General features: G+C 37.3%; 1 protein-coding gene across 2 annotated transcripts in view; it reads left to right on the top strand.

The window, feature by feature from the left end:
- The first annotated feature begins 1,912 nt into the window (after positions 1-1,912).
- Positions 1,913-20,374, top strand: part of LOC145981236 (polyadenylate-binding protein-like) — a 43,025-nt gene continuing 24,563 nt past the window's right edge. For both annotated transcript variants that reach the window (XM_083114385.1, XM_083114384.1), the window contains exon 1: positions 1,913-2,034. The gene's annotated coding sequence lies outside the window, so the exon portion shown is untranslated. The remainder of the gene's footprint in view (positions 2,035-20,374) is intronic.

Here is a 20,374-nt window from a genome sequence, read left to right as displayed (position 1 = left end):
ACTGATCTTCTGCCTGCAAAACAAAAGTTATCCGAAGTAGATTGGTCCCATGGTGTCAGTTATAACAATTTTATGAATAATATGCAAATTGGCTAAAATTCGATCGAGTTTTAAGTTTTGCCTTTATTATTCAAATTGTATTGCACCCATGAACATGAATCAAGTTTCATTCTGTTGCGGAAGGTCTATTCTTTGAAAAAAAAAAAAGCAAAAGTTCCGGTTTTCTCCCCAAAGTAGCTGGAGAAGAGGAGGCAAACTCCACATTTTTATGTTTTTTCATTGAAATTCGGGGGATGCAGCCCCCGCCCGTAACCCCCCTATGGTTGGGGCATCCAAATTTTACATGGTTGCATGCACCGATGTATTGCCTGCAAAACAAAAGTTATCCGAAGTAGATTGGTCCCATAGTGCCAGAGTTATTACGATTTTTCTCCGTTATGTATACGAATTCAAATTTCCCGCTCAAAGCCTCTGCGACATTGGGCTTACTTTCGTCAGACCGCGCGGCGTACTAAGGGTTAAACTGGGACCTCATTCAAGAGAAAACATCAAAAGGTTAGGGGTACATTTTACTTCTTCTGTGACTTCTACAACTATATACAACTGTAATGTTCGGAATTTTGAAAACTGTGGAACCATTTATTCTTTGGATTTAATGTTAGCATATAAAAAGAAAACCTAGCCTGGTTCCTGCACTTTATACTTTCTTAATCTAAAGTAGTTTTTACCTTAGGATATTCTGTTTGAAGGGACGTCATGGATTCGAGTCCACCTGCGTTCAGTCTCTGGGTTCTCGGCCTGTGTATAGGGCCGGTGGCAACCCACCTTCGCGAGGAAATTGGGGAGCTACGAGTGAGTAGCGTAACCCGATCATGGAAACCTACAACAACAGCTGGGGGTTCGACGTGCTAACCCCACGCCACCCCATTACCGGTTGAAGATTTCCACACCTCTAGGTAGGATCGTGGGAGGGAGACTGCCAGTCGGGAGATAGGCCCAAGCCCTTCCGAGGCATGGGCGGAGTTTGAGCTTTTGCTTTTGGAGGGGGGGGCAGACTCTGGGAGAAGCATATGATGTACCTGAGGGTCATTGAATATCCCCTAGTTTATAAGGGGTCCGGAGGCCTTCCCCCGGAAATTTAAAAAAAAAAAATAACAACTTAAAAACACTGAGTTTTAGGCCTTTTAGATTTGAAAATGTTAAATTTCCTCGCTTAAGTAAACAAATATTAATTACTATATTGGTTGTCCGTTTTAAAAGAAGCAAAACAGTACGATTATTGCATTTTGCATTTCATTATTTTCTTATTGATACAATACTCGTATTACTTTAAAAAAGTTACGGTACAATAGTAAGCTTCAGAAATTTCAGAAAAATTAAATTGAAAAGTTCTTTTGATGCCCCAGCAGTAACGGTTGACTCAACACAAAGTCATTTTACGTTTTTCTTTCTTCAAACTGTACACATCAATCAAATCGTGTAAGACCCGCTATTGCGGCGCAAATACCGCACATGCAAGACGTCAAGATTTGCGGTATGGCTTCATAACAGAAATGTAGTAACTGAACTTAATCATGTGTTATTTTTTTAGTTTTTTAAGTTGGGGGGGGCGGCAACTCCTGACCCCTCCAGAACTCCGCCTATGTTCCGAGGGCTGTCGAGCCTTGGGTTATTATTATTATTTTTCTGTTCGAATACTAACTAACTAAACCTTTTTTTTAGTTATTAGCAATAGAAATAATAAGCTTTCTGTTATTTTGTAACCTTAAATGAACGATGTGAATTCCATTCCTCTTCCGGCGCCCATGGAATAAAATAAAACAAATCAAATCAAATCAAACGCAGCTCTTTCTACAACTCTGAATTGGCAACACTTGATGGCATATTGCGAAAGTTCTCTGTAGAGGGTGTGGGTGAAGAAGTCCAGTGTGCTGTCTTCGAAGTAACAGTGTGTTAATAGCGTTAGTGTAGTTAAATTGTAGGAAATTTCAGTTAAATTGATTCCGGCATTGAAGATTTAAGGCAATACACAACGTATGTATTTACACGAAAAATTTCAATGATCTAATGTATGAATATTAGCCTCTTTTCGCATAAAATACACGTGGCTTGTGCGTAGAACCAAACTTCGAAACCAGCTGAAGAAAAATGGCGTCTTCAATGACGTGGCGGATTTGTGAAGTGAACTTTAGATTTTGTTTCTTTACGGTCGTCGGAAACTTTCCTTTAAAAGTAACTCAGTTACTTTGCTAAAAATAACTCAGCTACAGTTACTCTTTTTAAACATACAAGTAACTAAGTTATTTTTACAGTAATTTCATTTTAGAGAAGCTACAAGAATGTGACTGCAAGCCGATTGTTCTTGTCCCAGTGTTAAATTTACACTAATTATATTATTAAATATAAAAAAATCGACATGTTTAAATATGAAAACGTAAAGGCAAGAAATAAAGTTTATACTTCGAAAAATTACGTCACGTAACAATAGCAAATGTTTACATGAAGATTAACATTTTGGTTCTGATTTTTTCGTTGTTGAAATTGTATAGGAAAGTAACTGTAAAAGTAAGAATTTCGTTACTTGTTACTTGAAAAAGAATTGCAGTTACTTATTTTACAAAGTAACCAGTTAGAGTTACAGACACTCAAGTAACAACAACTATTTAATGTAATTGCGTTACAAGCAGTTTGTTATTTCAAATATTATCATTGAATGGGGAATTACAGTAACTGTTCGAAGCAGTTCCAGTTTTGTTACAAAGAAATAATCAACGATATTATTTTAAACTGTTATAGTACATGTATTTATTTGTACTGTATATATAATGTATGTGTAAAGAAGTTCGCGTATTTACTGTGCTGCGTGGCCATTTAATTTTTGCTACTTACTCCCAAGACTGTTCAACCCCTCGAGTTATTGGAAAAGACCGAAAAAATAACGATAGGAAATCAAGTGATATTGATACATATTTGTCGGCTACTCTAAAGTTATTATTAAATATTAGTAGTGTAATCAGTGAACCAGTGTTTATGCTCAACGTTTTCTTGCCATCTTTGAACCGGATTATAATACCAAGTGAACAATCTCTGCGAGTTACAAAGCAAAACAGACGTCCCGACTTTCGTCCATCATGGAATGAACAGTGTTTTCGTGCGTTGTATCCAAGTGACTTGTGTGTAGTATTTTAAGTTCCGAAACCCAGATAGCACGTAAGTTAACTGGAAGTTAAATCGAATGTCGATTTAACTTGCAGTTAACTTACATGCTATCTGGGAATAGGCTACTATCATTTTTACCTAAGCCAAAGTTTACGTTTGGATATTATAGGCTCAATCGTATGTTCGTGTGTGTTACGTGCCTAACGTTTGTCGATCACAATGGTTACGTGTGTGGTTTCGTTAGATATTCCGTTTCTAGCATATACGCTGAATATGTTTTTACAAGACAGAGATGGTATCCAGTGGTATGTGTTGCGATGAAACACATCAAAGAAAATTTCCATAAATTGCTACGTCATTCTGTCTTACAGCAGGAAGTGACGTCATAACCCCACCCAAGAAAACTTCGCGACAACAACGACAGAGGTCAGCTAGGCTTAAGTCACAGTTTGTTTTCACATTTCCTGGTAATTATTTCCTACACATCTCCCCTTCTGTCCTTTCCAATGGACTAAGCCGAGAAAGGATTGTTGAAAGGTTGAAGGGCCAGTTAACACGAAGCCAAGCATTCGTCGATGCTTTTCAAGAAATAGGGGAAATTCAAAAAGTAAGGGTCCGTTTGCAGACTTTGACGCCATTTTGGAGAAAATATGACGAAGCTCAAACTCATTTAGAAGGAAAGTATAAAACGAGAATTATGAACATCACAGAGAGGATTTTGAAGAGGTTTACTGTAAGGTACGGGTTAGAATGGAAGCCACGACAGAGAAACCTAAGCACAAATTCCGTCTACAATGGATCGGATCCTATAAACACCGCTTCATCATTAGATACCTTTTTCTTCTTCCTCTTTTCCCCTTTGCCTCATAGCGTCGGGGTTGCCTCACCCAATCCTTTTATCTTTTCCGTTCCTTTGCCACCCTCTTCATTTCTCTAATTCCTTTTCCTTTATTTTGTCCTATTTCTTTTATTCCTTTTTCGAATCTCTTCCGGGATCTACCTCTTATTCTCCTTCACTCTGTTCTAGCTTCCAATAATTCTTTTGCTTTTCTATCTTCATCCATTCTTACCACATATCCAAACCATTTTAGTTGTCTTCGTGCCAGTTTCTCTTCTGATTTAATTCTTCTCTGATTCTTTCATTTCGTACTCGATCTCTTCTTGTTTTACCAACTATTCTACGGAAGCATTTGATCCCTACTGTCGTTATTTCTCTAACCTCTTTTCCACTTATTGGCCAGCTTTTACTTCCTTATAGTAAAATTGGTTCCACTACTGACTTATACACTTATAGATTAGTTTTGGTTATCTATTTTCCTTTTTCCGAAAATGGTCTGGCTTAGTTGGCAGTATGCATTGTTAGATTTCCTTACTCTATTCATCACTTCCTCTTCTATTCTTCCTGACTGGCATTAGATACCAAGCATATCAAATTTATCACGAAGAACGAACTTCAGTCAACATACCGCCAGAAATGAAACAGAGCGTGTCGTTGTTGGTCTCTCATTTCGTCAGCTCCTACAGAATTGCAAAATTCGTACACGAATCTACACTAGTATCCAAAATTAAAGCAACAAACAGAAATCCTTTCCTCGTGTGATTTTTTGATAAATTTGCCAAGTTTAACCTGTTGCTATCGTGATTTATTTTTGTTGAAAAATCCGGGCACATTACAGTTAGTTTATTGTCTATCTTAAACCAGTTGTCTATGACATCATAAATATTACTATCACCTCATCGTATTATGTGGTCAAATGGACACACGGGAAATAATTTCAGTTTGTTGCTTTAATTTTGGACATTAGTATATATTACTACACCAGTTAGAGAAGAGGTTTGTACACCAACCGGAGTTTAGAAATGTGTGTAACTCTATACTCGAGGAGCATGAAATGCTGGGACATATGTAACCAGTACGAGATCAAAATGAAGCTGAAGTATGCTACTTACTGTACCTCATCACACAGTAGTAGAAGAGCTGAGAGAATTCTGCGGACGACCTTGTCCAAGGTCAATTGACATTATGGTCTATTTTGGCCAAAATTAAGCTATATTTACATATCTTTTTGTGGAGTTAGCTAATTTCTAAGTGTAGCAAATTGTCTAATCATGCTACGAATTCTAAACCCTCGTACTAGTATGATTAACAAGAGTTTAATACTTGAATGTCTGGCTTGGGAATATTCTACTCTCAGGATCACGTGACTGTTCATTAGTTGGGTGTGTGTATATATTACTATGCTTCTTCCTTCTCCTCTCCTCTACACTTGCAGATTTTGAGAATTGGAACTTATACTTGTAAGTGAAATTCGGGAATGTCCCGAACCAAGCTAGCTCAGCAATATTCTACCCCCAGGGTCATGTGACACTCTGTTGATTGGTTGAGAGTGTACTTGGGGTTATACTCCAAGCAGGTGGTTAGTCTTGTTTGAGAATTGTGTCAAGGTAGTTTCTTAGATATAAAAAAAACTACTGACTACTTGATTACTAGTTATTTTTAGACACTCTGCTTTGCTTATAAATTTTATATGTACTTTGACTATTTAGTATTAAGAAAAGTGAATATTATTTTAATGTATTCTGTAGTATTGTTAGAACTGAGTTAAAAGTTCAGATGAGACAGTATTATTGTGGTCTAGTAAATAAAAATATTTTTTAGCAACTAAAATTGTTCTGTGACTCTCTCATTCTTCACATCATAAACAAAAGTCTTCTCTGCAATAAGAATAACACTACATAAAGTGTTGTCAGGCACAGGCTCATGGAATTCACATACAATTTTGATATTTGTTCTATCATTGACTACCACTTGTTTACTTTTCGATGTGTTGATGACAAACATAGGTCTGTGTGACTTGAATTCGTTGGGAGTGTAGCATACATCGATGTTTCCCTCAGTCACTCTTTTGTAAGCAGTGCATGCTTCATATAATTTGAGATAGTCATCTTGTGCTATGTCCAGATTATAGTTTTCATGAGGAAAAATCTCATTACATCCATTTTTAAGATAAATATTTTTGTCTTGCAATTATCAAATTTGTTGGAATCTTTTTCTTGTGTGTTTTCTGTCCCAGTCTGGAACAGTACAATTACAAAATCTGGCATATCATACTGTATACTACTGAATTGATTAGTAGCATCAAATTCGTAATTCCCACCAGAGGCTAGTTTTTGGACACACTGGTAAGTGTAAAATTAAATAGGAACTTGTGGATTTTTCAGAATATTTGCTTTGTATTTGAGAGCATAATTAGTTTTGTATTCTATTACTGGTATACTCAGCTCCATGGTCTTGATAATACACTTGGCTGCTTCAGGTAGCATGTTGGAAGTGTTGTAACATCTGCATTTAAGGTACTGTAACGCATAAGAGCATTAGTATCATTGGCTATCCTATGAAAAGTAATTCTCAAACCATCTTTCCACATGATGTCCTTGTAGTCTGAGAAGAAACCTGGCAGCAGACGCATGGGGAACAGTACTGTGTGGTTTATTGTCAGAATTTTGGTTCCTGATTCAAATCCCCCCGCCTGGTAATACGTTGCATCTACTTTGAAAAATGTAAGTGTTCCTATGGCAGTAGAAGTAATACCAGGATAGTCTACTCTATCTATCACAGTACCATGTTTTCTAATTTCTACTTGAGAGAACAAGTGTGGTACAAAATTATCTACTAGTTTATTTTATTTATTTATTTATTTATTTATTCAAAGTTTCAGATACAGCACTTTTAAGGCCATTTTACACTGAAAACTCTAACAAATAACAAGAACAAGTGAAGATGGTTTAAGGTAAAAACAAGAAAAGTTCAATATAAACATAAGGCATAAACAAGGAAACAAACAAAGATTTACATATTCATTTTTAGGGAAGATCGGAAAACGCTTTCAGGGGCAAAAATGTCTATGTTTATGGGTAAATTATTGTAGAACTGGGGCAGCCTGTGGAATAGAGCGCGCTGTATAAGAAAAAGCCTAGCTGTGGAGGTGTGGAACAATTCAGTGTTTCGGGTCGATCGAGAGGGAACTCTGAAGTTGAATTCTGTAAGAAGAGATTCAGATCTTAATTTCCCGTTGATGATTTTATAGAAAAAATTCATATCGGCCATATCGCGTCGGGTCTGCAGTAACTGAATGTTCAAAGTAGTCAGGATGTCAGGTTTCTGAAGATGCCGCAAAGAAGGAATTCTATGACGAACAATGGCGGTAAAGAAGCTGAGGACGGAATCCATGCTAGAAAGATTTGTATTGGAAGCCATGGCCCAGACTGGAGAACAGTATTCGAGAATCGGAGAAATGAATGACTTGAAAAACAGGCTAAGAGAAGTTGGAGTATCAATTTCAGTGAATCTGTACAGGAGGCCTAAGAGGCGCATTGCACTTTTAGTTGTAGCTGCGATGTGTTCCTTAAAGTTCAGTTTTTCATCTATGATAACACCTAGATCTTTTTGGGTCGCAACTGTAGTAATATAATTGTTATCAAGAACATAATGAGAATGTATTGTTTTCTTTTTTAAAGAGACTGTGAGGGAGGAACATTTCTGCGGGTTAAGTTGTAGATTCCACTGGTTACACCATGTGACAAGTTCGGAAAGAGCATTCTGGAGAATCACAGCATCTTGCGTGGTTGAGATTTCTTTGAAAAGTTTACAGTCGTCAGTAAATCGAGTAAATTGACAGGAAATGAGGAAAGTCTTTGAGGGAGATCGTCCATGTATAGGATGAACAAAAGAGGGCCCAAGACGCTCCCTTGTGGTACCCCAGACAGGACAGGAAGAAAATCAGAAGAGGCGCCTGAAAGGGTGACACGCTGTGTCCGTGAGTGTAAATAATCCTGGATTAAGGAGAGAAATTTGCCATGTATGTTAAATCTAGTTTGTAATTTGTGAATAAGAAGAGCATGGTTTATTTTGTCAAAGGCTTTTGAAATATCCAAGTATATCACATCTAGCTGGGAATTTTTGGAAATAGTCCTAGTGGCATGTGAAAGGAGAACTGAAAGATTAGTCAAGCAAGAGCTACCTGGAAGAAACCCGTGTTGGGCAGTATTGATATGCGGAGATGTAAATCTGAATAATCTGTCCTTAATGATTTTTTCACAGATTATGGACAGAGGTGACAGGAGTGATATTGGTCTGTAGGATGTAGCACTATTTTTGTCTCCAGATTTGTGAATGGGTACAACGTTGGCTTTCTTGAACATCTGAGGAAACACGCCTTCAGAGAAGCACCTATTTAGCAAGAGAGAGAGAGGATGAGCCAAGAAGTCGGCAGTGTTACGGAGGAAAATCGTGGGAATTTCATCTGGTCCTAAAGAGCGGTGTATGGGTAATGAGGCAAAGAGAGATTTAACTTCATGAGAAGAGGTTTTGATAGTGGACAGAGAGTGTGAACAGACAGACTGCACGTCGGGGAGTAGGTTGGTTGAAGCATGCGAGGTGAAGTTTTCGTGAAAGAAACTGTTGAATAAGTGCACTCTTTTATCTCCACAGGCTGATTCCGATTTGTACTTGATTTCCATGGGGACGCGTGGTTTTTGCTTTCTTGAATTTAACAAAGTAAAGAATTTCTTCGGATTGGTAAGGCACTGTGCTGTTACGTTGTCTACGTAGTCCTTATATTTTTTCTTAAGTAAATACTTGGAGTGACGTCTAATACTACAGAACGTTTGGTGTGTATGCACATTGGGACTTTGTTTCCACAGGTTCCAGGCTTCCTTTTTGTTTTTTTAGCACCAGGAGAACTTCATTGTCAAACCACAACGGATATTTTGTCGATTTCGGTGTTTGCACCAGGGGGAAATGCTTCATTATTTTCATTTTTTACTACTTCAAATTTAATATACAAGTCAGCTCTGTGAGGATGTACAAAACTGTCACCCACATACACATCAAATTAAATTTCTGATTGGGTTAATTGAGATTAGCAAATGTACGACGATTGGGAGTGAAAGATTATAATTCATAACTTTCAATATGCTTCATGTTAATGGTTATTTTATATATTAATTTCTATGATTGCTGTTCTGGAGGCACCTGCAAAATCTACCATTTCACCTTTTTCGTTGGTTACTACTAACTCTATGTGGTCTATACGATTGTGGGATACTGGAAAATAGTTATGGTGAGGAGGGTGTGTAGAAGATAGGCTCCATGAACTCAAATTTGGTTTGAAAGTTGCTATGATTCCAGTTTGTTTGTGACTACCTATGCTGCCATCAGAATTAGTAATCATTCCTTCTGCTACATTGAATATTCATTGTAAAGTCTCTATGGCCAAGAATTTAGGAATATTGCCACCTATGTGTTTGATGGCAGGCTCAAGTTTGTATTATTTTCAAAACCCAGTAGTTTACCAAGTGTACCTAGATCAACTGTTTCAGTTGCAGAAATTAATTCCACTCTATGTGTAACAGAGTTTTGTGATAGTAAGACACCTGTAGGCAGTCTTACATCTACATGCTTCCTAATAATCTCCATAGTCTTACCATAGACAGCATTATTCATCAATTTGAAAAACTCCTTATCTAAATCTGAAGTAGCTAGTGTTCTGTGTCTTGTGTTAGTTTCAATATAAGGCCTCAACCACTCTGAATGTTTGAATCTAAGAACACTTCGAATTTGCACCTTTTTCTCCATTACAAATTTGAGATTCCTATAGTGTATGACATATCTCTCTTTAGGGTCAAGAGTCATTAGAAACTTCTTTTGTTTTAATTCAGGTGGACACTTGAACTCAGAAGCTGGTGGCAAATCAGAAAACAGATTGTGTAATTCACGAGGAAACACAAAATCCACCTCAGCAAAGAAACCATACTTAGTATCATCAAAATTTTGTATATCTATTGATGTAGGTTCTATCCACTCAAAACCACCATAGGGGAGTTCATGCATCATTGAATAATCATATAAATTATTTACATCAACATAGAATATGTAGCTAGAAGGTTCATTTGTGTTATATTCTGTCATATGTATGTTGTTGGCCCTTGCATATCTTTGTGTGCATTGTACCATGCCCCCACGTATAGCTCTTTCTATGAAGAGAAGCATGTCTACGTCTGTAATCAGCTCCAACTGAATTTTTGTTTTCAACAACATAGCTGCCAAGCTAACCCTGGGAGCTATAAAAGTGTGCTGGGTCCAATTTATAGATATTCATAGACAATTTTCTAAAGGCCTGAAATACATCAGCAAGAATTGTCACATCCAATTTTAGATAGGCATCATGGTAATTTCCCAGTGTCCTACACCCTAATTTCTTTCACATCAGTTGTACATGATGGTAATCTTTATCTGTAATATTCTTTTCCCTGAGTTGGCTGTGGAACTCCTATTGTGGAAGAAGAGATTCATCATTACACGTATTATGGTCAGCCACATATTCATTTGGATAGGCCAACTTTTGTCTAATATGTTCTATGCCCAAACTAGGAAAACTATTAGTTGTAATTTGGAACTGGTCATCAGATAGTTTCCTGGCAAAAGCATCCAATCCAGCAGAGAGAAATCTCATTGAGTCTAGGAATCTCATCTTAATAATACCACCACAAGGAATTTTTACTGTTTTGCTGAGACTAATATATCTCTCTTGATTCTCTGCTAGGACTTCTATGTTCTCTGTATAATAACTAAGATGCTTAACCAAATGGTGGAAATCATAGCCACTGCCATTATGAAAGAATATGGGGACAACTTTGTCTCTCTGTATTTTGAGATTACAGCTATTACACAAGACCCCAAGATTCTTTCCTGTGAAATGACAAAGGTGATCAACTTTTTTATTTTTATTTGTAAAATATAAATTGCACTGTGGGCAAATTTCAGTAGCATCATATAATTGCTCTTCAGCAGCAGACAATGGCACTCTTGGTTTTGACACAGATAATACCATACCAATTTTCCTCACTTCTACTTTTATTTTTTGGAAAAAAATGTTTGACAGGATTAGGTCCTATGTGTATATATAAGGCTCATTAGGTTCTAATAAATTGCACCACACAACTACATAACCATAACTACAAACCTCATGGAGTTGTAAGATGTAGTAGAAGATTTCAAGATCAGGATCGGAATAGTTGATTGGTTTGAGAAATGCCTCAAAATCTGCTATTATTATAGCTGGATGCTCCAACAGAGCCTTGTGTTGTTTGAATTTCTCAACCTCTTTTGGCTTGGGCATAATCATACGCACAGGCTTGTTCTCACCACAGTATAGTTTGTGTTCTTCAAGTCTGGTTAGCAATTTCTGGATTATTAAATTTGACATAGTTCTGTTGAACTTGATTATCAAGTATGGTCAAACACATATGACAAATCTTAATTTCCCCCTTATGTTTGGTTATTTAACTTCTAACCAGAGGAGAGAGATTACGAATAAGACAGTAATGGAAATTCTTGTCATCTGAAATAAGTAACATCAATCTCAGTAGCATTATTATTATTGTTGGTGCTTATTCTGAGAGGGCATACAAAATTATTATCTGAATAGGAATACACATTGATTGCTAAGAGTTATTTTGCCTGTTTTTCAAATTTTGTTATATCAGATATAGCAACAGGATTCTGGATATTTGACATAATATGTTTATACTCTGTCTCATACTTCATATAATGATGAACTAGCTCTGGATTGTCTTTCCTATCAACTGGGTAAAGTTTTGCCAAGACACACCACAGAAAACACTTGTTATCTTTATTTTTTATATTGACTACTGCTTTCTTATTTTGAATATTCACTGGAAGAGGGACATAAGTAGCAGCAGAAAAGGGTGAGAATTTACTTATTTTCAATTCTAGTTTATGTTGAGTCCCACATAATTTTCATCCAGATCCTTTAGCCTCAAATTCCTCATGTTTTCTAAGTTATATGTCCATAAGCTGGGCATAGATGTGTTCCAAATTATCTATATCACTCAAATATAGAGTCTGAGTCTTGGAACAATGGTGATGTACATGACGTGTTTCTTCAGGTTTCTCATATTCAGAGGATAGAGTAGTATTAAACTTGATAGATTTATTTTTAAGTTTATTTATTAGGAGTTCTATTATTAATGATTTTATGTTCTCCAAGAAATTGTTGATATCACAGTGTGGCTCTGATTTGAAGGAGTAATCATTGAGACGACCACCAAAAGCTGTTGTATTAGGTGTAGCCAAAAATCTACTTTATTTTGGTTCAGGGCCATCAGTTGGAGATATATCTGCTTGTCTTTTTCTAGGATTGGTCTGGCTAGTTGATGGTTGAGATTCACAACTCTTCTTATGTCTGTTTAAATTAGGTATGCTAATAAGATTTCCACAATAGGGACATGGTTGGGTTGGTAATATAGGATTTTTGGGTTGGCCAGTGCATATTGCCAAGTGTTTTGACAAATTTGTTTTAGATATGAATTTACCACAAATGTGGCATTCAGTTTTACAAGTAGGATTTACCATTGTTTTTATTTGGTATTTATATATATTTTTTCTCGATATATCCAGTGATCAGAACGCTACATTTTAAAAGTAGCTTCGCTACAGCTACAGCTACTCTTCCAAAATGTAGCTTCGCTACAGCTACAGCTACATTTACCAAAAAATAGCTTGCTACGCTACTCCTGTTCGCTACTCGCTACTTCGCTACTTTTTGCGCTACTTCTGCATAAAAAAAATGAAAACCGTATGGGTATTAAAAAATCCCCTACTACTGGTAGGTAGATTCTGTTATTTATTATCATGATTCCAGTCATTCCATAATTTTGATAGCAGTGTTACTTCAGTTACTTATTTTTACTATAGTTTGTGAGAATACCAAACCTATGCAAGTGGCATATCAATTCAAATTTGATATATGAATATTGCAATTAGGGTGTTATCCAAATTAATTATTACAACTATACACACACACAATTTGGTAGGATTACGTATTTATGTTCACATCAACATATTTTTCTTGAGAATAAATATTTCATTTTCTCTAGACTGATATGAAGTCATCATTTTGAATGAAAAGTACCTGGAGCCCTTTGACTACAAAAGGGCCCCAGGTTCGATACCCAGCGGAGGCACATAGTGGTTAGGATCCAGTCTTGATCAGCTTATCTATGCATAAAATAGACTCAAAACAAAAACTAGGAAAGACGCCAAGTTGGGAGGATGAGATCCTCCTGCTCGTCCATTTCTCGCACTGCTCATCATTCATCATTCTTCCTCGTTCTCACAATTAGCCGAAAGTGGCAGAAAGCGACTATAGATAAGAGAATAATTAAATAAACCATTCATCCTCATTGTCATGATTGAGAGAAGTGGAACAATAGATGAGGAGGTAAACAGAAGAGGACAAATGGGTGGTGGACTACATCAAAGCGTTTGAAGATTAATATGGAACAGGGATGTACCTGTGAAATGCAAGAAGGTAATATATATAACACATACTATGTGCCAATAATTACGTATGGAGCAGAGACTTGGACAATGACATAGAGAGACAAAGAAAATATGCAGACAGTGGAGATTAAATTTTTAAGGAGTCTTTTGAGGAAGACTAGAAGAGATAGAATAAGAAATGAGGAGATCCGACAGACAGTGGGTGTAGTGAAGCTTCAGGACAGAATATATCAGGCACAGATGAGATGGTTCGGACACATGAAGAGGATGGATGCAGAAAGACTACCAGTAAGAGCTTACAATGCACAAGGAGTGGGAATAAGGCCAAGGGGGAGACCAGACCAAGATGTCGATGGAAAGGGTAGATAGTGGAGAGTGTTAGGAGAAGAGGACAAGATTGGAACACCGTGGAAAGAGAGGAGTGGTGAAAGACCAGGAAAAAATGGAGAGACTTGACTTCTATGCCGACCCAGCCAGAGGCAGGAAACAGCGAAGGATGATGATGATGTCATGATTATCAAAAGTTACAGAAAAGTGACGCAAAAGTAGGAGAAATACATAAATTTGAAAACTATGTATATTAACTAAAGAAAATTGTCATTTCTGCAGGAAAGTCAATAACTCGTACATACTTTTTGTAATATTAAAAAAATATTGAGGAAACTGTCGTGTAAACCTGAGTGTTCTAAACGTATTGTAATTTTAAAATTTGTCTACAACTACTATCCCAAAATAATTGTAATTCCAGAAACTCTATCATTCTTGTAACAATAATTTCTTGCTGGTGAGATCCTATATACTGACGATGATCAATGCTGTTAACGTACTGAGCCATTTATTGCTGGCACTATTCCCTTGTCCGTGCAGTGGAAAATCCATCGCTCGTTTTTGCACTGCAAGTTGTGTCTTACACAGCAATTAATGACATTTTGGTGTCTCTTACACCATGAATATCCACAGGATTTGTTCCGAGGGTGACGCAAACGAGGCACTTTTTTCCAGTGGTGCAGCAATTGAGGCATGTTTCTCCCCAAAATAGCGATGCAGCTAAAGAAACGTAGCTGTTAGCCGGAATATATTCATATACACATATGTCAGTTAGTTATCTGGATATATGAATTATTCAGATACTAATTAAATAAATTACGCAGACATCTATAATCTAGATAATCTGTATCTCCATGTAATAGTCTCTCTTTATGAACCTCCTGCAAAATTAAGGGTTATTGTCGATTTTTCTGACGCTGTTGCCACATTCAAAATTCACCTCAAAATGCTGAGAAGAAATGTAGCTGTAGCGAAATTTTCGCTACAACTACAGGAATTTTGTAGCTTTGCTACCGCTACAACTACAATTTTCAAAATGTAGCGTCGCTACAGCTACAGCTACAAATTTTGTAGCTAGCTACAGTAGCGACGCTACAAGTAGCTCGCTACTTCTGACCACTGGATATATCACAACTCTAGAGGGTGTCAAAATTTCAATCTCACTTGGAGATAATATATTTATCACAAACACTTTAAGAAAATTGAATAGAAACTAATCTTTGCTTAAGTGTATCAAGAATAGTAAATTATTTTGGGTAATGGTTATTATATATAGATTTTGCTGGAGACACAAGTTTATGCTTAAGTATATCAGAAATAGTAAAATATTTTGGGTATTGGTTATTAAATATAGAATTTGCTAGAGACACTAGTCTATGCTTAAGTTTATCAAAAATTGTAAAATATTTTGGGTATTAGTTATTATATATAGATTTTGCTAGAGAAACTAGTCTATGCTTAAGTACATCAAAAATAGTAAAATATTTTGGGTATTAGTTATTATATATAGATTTTGCTAGAGAAACTAGTCTATGCTTAAGTATATAAAAATAGTAAAATAAAGTATTATATATATAGAAGAAGCAACCATACAGACCAATCTTGGTAATACTGGCATAACCGGAAGTAGGCAAAACCGAAAGTAGGTAAACCGGAAGTGGCCATCATTAGGAAATAAATGAGCTCATAAAATCTGCAAGTGTAGAGGAGAGAAGAAGAAAAATGCATACTAATATATATATATGTCCTCCTCCGTAGTCGAGCGGGTTAAGGCGTTCACTCGTCTTGAGATCGTTTGCTGCGGGACGGCGTAGGTTCGAATCCGGCTCTGGTCGGAATTTATTCGGCCTACGTATAGGGCTGGTGGCAACCCACCATCGTGAGGAAATTGGGAAGCTCTGAATGAGTGAGCGTAACCCGGTCAAGAAGACCTACAACAACAGCTGGGGGTTCATCGGGCTGATCACCCGTCACCCCAATACTGGTCTAAGACCTCCACGCTATAACAGGTGATGGCGGAACAGTGTGGGAGGGAGACCAGCAGTCGGTAGGTAAGCCAAGGCCCGCCAAGGTGCTGTAGGGTTATGTTTGTTTTTAATATATATATATATATATATACACACACACACACACACACACACACACACACACACACACACACACACACACACACACACACACACACAACTAATGAACAGAGTCGCCTGACTCGGAGAGTAGAATATTCCCAAGCCAGATATTCAAGAATTAAACTCTTGTTAATCATCCTAGTACGAGGGTTTAGAATTCGTAGCATGATTAGATAATTTGCTACACTTAGAAATAGCAAAATTCACAAAAAGATATGAAAATATAGCTTAATTTTTGACAAAATACACCATATTGTCAATTGACCTTGGACAAGGTCGTCCGCAGAATTCTCACAACTCTTGTACTCACAGTCTTCAAACCTAATAACAGCAGCATTAACACATGAATAGTATTTGATGCACCAACAAAAACAACTGGGCCATCATTAAATGTTATACTGATGGTCGGTCCAACGCCCCTACGATGATCTTCAGATATAGTTCTTCGTTTCAAAACGCACAATATTGGAGAAAATTTCACGAAGTTTCAGCACAAAGCCAGTACCGATATAAGATAAGAAGGGTCACATTTGGCTTTGTGCCATCATAATTTCTACCAACCTGAGCATAACAGCAGTTAATTGAAGAGGGAACAACCAATTTTCCAACTGCATCTAAGGTTACACAAAGAAATTGTTACATTGATGGAGCCAATGAAATTGATGAAGCTAAATAATTACAAAGATAATTGATTGGTGTACTCAATTCATGAGAGTTCACAAAACTGTTATACCATAAGAACAGGAAGACAGTGTTTTGAAGAAAGTGAATGATATTGAACAACAGTTTGGAACATAGATATTAACAATAGAACCTGAACTCAGCAACTTTGGCTAGAAACTGCAAACGCGGTGAGCCATAAAATAAAGAAGAAGACGAAGAAGTTCCCTTTGAGGAAATTGTGCTCGACTCACCCAGCTCTTCTTGGAACAGTACCATTGGTACACAGACAGATGCATCTACTGTTCCAATTTGACAAAGAAAAAAGCATTAGTTCTTTAGTCTTCACATGGGAACAAACAGCAGATAAACTGCAAGTAAATAACAGGGAAATAGTGTCATATCATGAAGAAACCATCACTAAATAAAAAGTCGCTTCCATTGTAGTGTTAATCCTTGATGTATTGGGACAGAGCAGAGAGCCAAATAGTGATTCTTACAAGATATTACTACAATCGGTGTGGTTGGATAACGAATGAGAGAAAAGAACTCAACAAGGAGTGGAAACGTGTGTTTCAAAACTTACCAAACATTAATCAGATGCAAGATTTGTGCAAGTACAAGGAAATGTGGTATACATTCGCTCGATGAATTTTCAGAAGCATCACAAGTTGCACGTAGCTGTTGTTTGTATCTCAGATCTACAAATGAAGATGGTGGGACAGCACCATATTTTTGCTCACATTCATATGTGCACCCATAAGAAGTATCACTCTCTCCAGTCTTGAATTATGTGCTGAATTGCTATTGGTAAAATTGACAAACAAGGTATCATGATTGTTACAATTGGAAATCATGAGAGCTATTCTGTCTGACATGATTCACATCTCCAGCAAGTTGATGGAATACCTTTTCAGCGATCAGTCTCTAACAAACTCAAGAATATGTCAATCCTCACTACTGGAAACATGTAATGTCAGCTTATAATCCAGAAGTTATGGATGTGTTGAAAATGCATTGCAACCTCTGAAATTTGATTTCACGGACCTGAATTGTTGTCACCTCCATAATCAGCATAGCCATCGAGTACAGTATTGACAATGGATAATGACTTCAAACTTGAAGAACAAAAATCTACAACGTTAAGTCTAGTTACAAATGTGCCAACAATAGAATTTATCACCAGACTCTCGTTGTTATTAAGACTTCGAAGAGTGGTGAGATTTGTAGACAACGCGAGGAAAAAGCAAGACAAATACACAGGACAGGAAGATGGCTTAAGTGCTGCATTATATACTTGCATTAGAGGAATAAAATACGAAAATTACAGCAAGCGGATACGAGAGTTTCCTTCTAACATTCAAGTGTCAAAGGACAGTAATGTATGAGACTTTCAGAATTTCCTCGACGAGAAACACTTCGAGTTCGAGAGATGTAGACAATCACAGATACCAATATGATCCACCCAATTCATGAAAAGAAGCACTACCATTTAGATCAATAGCTACAGTTGAATGAATTGTAATAATTGTGAAATAAAACAAATAGCATCAACACTTTACCAGGGATTCAAATCTAAGACTCCTATTTTTGTATTACTGTACCAGATATTTGTCATATTTTATTTCTATTTCGGTTATTTTATGCCGTTTTTCTATCTTTTGAGTTAATCGTGATGATGACTGATGTATTGGGTGGTGGGACAAACTCATTACCTTTACCAGGGTTCGAACCTGGAATCTCTAGCTTCGTAGCGCATTGCGCTAACCACTGTTTGTACAGGGTGTTCCAAATAAAAGTATACCCAAAGGTTACGAGCACTTTTGTTTCGGACACCCGTTAGTACCAGATTCTGTTCAGCACATATTCTCGGTTTGGCGAAACTAAAATTTCCCCCATTCACTCACTCACTTTCTTTTTACTCACTTGGAAACTTATTCGGAAATTACTCGAGGGCGAGGTCTAATATTCATTTTCGGGGTAAAATTTGTTCGTATTCTTTCATTCAACCTTGTAACCGTCACTGGAATCTTATTTATTTCCCGTCTTCCAGAACCTCTTTTAAAACTTCTGTTTACATTTTGGCATCATCTGTGACCTATACGTGGATGTCCGAAGAATTTTTGCAGGGAGGGGCAAACAAGGTATTTTTTTTTCAAGGTGGGCAAGGGAGGCATGTTTCTCTCCATAAGTGATGCCCTCTCAAAAACACTGCTTCAGTCTGAAATTATCATGTTCTTTCAACATCCTTATGAACTCTCAACGTGTGTGACAAAGAACTTCTTGAGAGTTAAGAGTTATTCGGGAGGGGTTTTCATTGTGAGCATGAACAGCCCAACATCATACAGTACTAACGTTACACATTCATTGCCATAAAAAGCCTTCATTCTCTGATGAATGTCAATTGGGGGACACATTTTCTGCAGTTATAAACTCGGTCACCACACACATTTCAGGTGCACCTACATAGTATGGTTACATGCTGCCATTTTCCTCGCTCTAGTTCATCAACCCCTGGCGATAGAAGTTTGAAACTTGGAGTGGAGATGGGGGAAAGTCTGACGAGTATAATGTATGGTTGGTCAAAATCCAAAATGTCTTTACACCGTCACAAGAAAAATAGAAGGCATTACTTTTCAGCATGCCCTCGTAAATTGACATTATTGTCAGTGTGTAAAGAAATTCCTTTGCTCGCTTCGCTCGTAATACACGGTGTTCCTTCATGAAAGAAGTTTATATTTATTGCTTAAAAACAGGTAGGCCTATTGCCAACGATTTGTTCATGAAGCTGTAATACACAAATATTGACTAAATGTAGGTGTGGGGAGCAAAGGGGGCCGAAGTATTTTTCTTAGGGGGACAATAGGTGCTTAACGTAGGGAAACGTGGAGTGAAGCTTTTCCCCAGATAAGAGAATTCTCATAATGCATCTCCAGCACTAGGATAATTTGCATAGACACTTAATATGCTGTGTTTCACGTCACCACCTCGTCCATGTTTTCATGATAGAATTTCACAATTTGAATTATATGAAGGTTTTCCAGATATCTCTGGGAGTCAAGTGCCCCCCTCCACCAATGGCCCGCCTCTGTGGGCACCCTTGATGGGCGCATACGAACTCTCCAGCCTAACCATGCGTAGTTAAAGATCGGTTAGGTCATTGAACTCTTCAGCCATACCATTGCCTATTTTGGGGGGAGCATGAAAGTGTGGGGCATTACCCCCACACCCCCTATACGCTTTCATGGCGTAGTGCTAAGCACAGGGGAGCACTTTACTTTTTTTTTTTTTTTTGCAGGAAAAGGTTTTATAAGTACTTGCCTTGACTCGTACTTGCCTTGACTCATCTCACCCAACAGGTTGGTAGGTGCCAGGGCTTGCCCTGTGTTGATACCTTCCTGGAGATGAAGCCTGCTCGAAAAAGAGACGACAGTAACGTTAGCTCTCGAAATCTCAGAAGCCTATCTGGAAACTTGGCTGATATCCTGAGAAAATGTCTTCATTATTAGCTACCAGGAAGGGTTTAATACCATACTTGCTCACAAATATGATGCACCTTCCTTTTTTTGAACACATTTTTGAGGAAAAAGGTTTATCACTGAATATTATAATTAATTAACAGTGTTTCAAACATAAAGTGACATGTGGGTCTACTTTCAACAGATAACTTATGCAATCTAACTAGGAAAGAATACATTTTAATCTTCTCCCTCAAAACCCACACCCCACTTGA

Source organism: Lepisma saccharinum, chromosome 29 (genome assembly GCF_977018435.1).
Source record: "Lepisma saccharinum chromosome 29, izLepSacc3.1, whole genome shotgun sequence".
NCBI classification, from domain to species: Eukaryota; Metazoa; Arthropoda; class Insecta; order Zygentoma; family Lepismatidae; genus Lepisma; species Lepisma saccharinum.
The sequence above is the reverse complement of the archived record's forward strand: the minus strand, read 5'-3'. Positions and strand labels throughout refer to the sequence as shown.